Genomic DNA, 1394 nt, shown 5'->3' with positions numbered 1-1394 from the left:
CACACACACACACACACACATACACACACACACACACACACATATTTATGTGAATATTTAAATCAGGTATCGTTGCTCAAAGGAAATCAGACTTTGGGCAACATTTCTTTAAAAAAAAAAAAAAGAATCGGAATGGGGGCGGGGGAATCGCACAAGGTATGAACTACAGTTGTTTCTTCTTTGCAAAAAGAAGAAGGAACCCGGTTTCACTGCGAAAAAAAATCTGCGATTCGAGACGTATCGGATAAATTTGCATGAGTGGGCGGCGACCGTCAGGTGTACGGTACTCAAAGGACACATCATGATGTACATGCGGCTGATGTCGTCTGCCAAAAAAGGTGTCGCATGGCGACACGCAACTCAGAACAAACCCCGATGAAAGCACGTTTTGGTAAAAACATATCTCATTTTTATTAATCATTACAGACTCAAGCATTTGATACTGGTAGTAGGCCTGTAAAATTTCGAGAAGAATATGTTGTTTTCATTCAAGTGTCAGTTCGAGGTCATTGCTTTATTTTATCGGTGTCAGAGATAACAATTCCGAGCCATGAAGCGAGTGGGCAGACGTCTGGTATAAATAGCGGCGATAGACGAATGAGGTACACACCCCGCCTCCCTCCCTCGAAACACACGCTGTCTCCTTGCCGACTGACTCGCCGCCTTGGCTTACAGCGAGAGAGCGCAACCCTGAGATTCCCTTCGTGCTCTCTCTCATTCCATCGTCAGCAGCACACAAAGAAAGAAGGTGAGTGAGTTCATGGTCACGAACGAGGGTTAGATGAACGCGATTGTGTGGATTTTCGTAAGGAAATTCTGCATTTTTCTTCTAATTTTTAGAGTTGGGGCAAGTTGTCAACCTTTTGAATCTTAACCAGTAGATCTAACACTGTACCCTAGGCGACCGCCTTTACTGTACCGGTATCCATGTTGAGGCGCTGATTTAACCCCTTACTCGTCTTTCATTTCAGCTCATTTTTCGAAACCTGTCAAATGAAGAGATAATGAATGTTATGGATGGAGCTTGTGGTCTTTACATCTGGGAAGACAACGATCGTTCTTATTCGTTAGCAAAGTGATTGGATTATATACCTCTATAATTATAAGTCAGACCGTGAATGCTGCGAAAATCAAAGATTTGTGATTGATACTGTTTGAGATAAATTTAGTTATTCAGGCAATATTTATTTTATGTTGTTTACTTCCCAGTTAGATCTAGAATCTAGATCTAGATCTAGATCTAGATGCTGTCAAAGAGTATCACATTTGCCAGTGCACTCCTTCACTTTTAATATTGTGACTCTGGAGACAACTCATTTTATTTGCTGTGTCTACGTCGCACACATGAATGAGCACACATTACTTTTTGTGCGTTTTAATTATGTGTGACCCCC

The 1394-nt window shown here is 41.7% G+C and overlaps 1 protein-coding gene across 3 annotated transcripts in view; it reads left to right on the top strand.

The window, feature by feature from the left end:
• The first annotated feature begins 592 nt into the window (after positions 1-592).
• Positions 593-1394, top strand: part of LOC101856665 — a 36882-nt gene continuing 36080 nt past the window's right edge. For 2 of the 3 annotated variants that reach the window (XM_035970144.1, XM_013083336.2), the window contains exon 1: positions 593-748. The gene's annotated coding sequence lies outside the window, so the exon portion shown is untranslated. Of the gene's footprint in view, positions 749-784; positions 806-1394 lie in introns of those variants that run through there. The other variant, XM_035970143.1, reaches the window with a different exon arrangement.

The sequence above is a fragment of the Aplysia californica genome, unplaced genomic scaffold (assembly GCF_000002075.1).
Source record: "Aplysia californica isolate F4 #8 unplaced genomic scaffold, AplCal3.0 scaffold00225, whole genome shotgun sequence".
In the NCBI taxonomy this organism is placed as follows: Eukaryota; Metazoa; Mollusca; class Gastropoda; order Aplysiida; family Aplysiidae; genus Aplysia; species Aplysia californica.
This window is presented reverse-complemented; position numbering and strand designations above follow the sequence as displayed.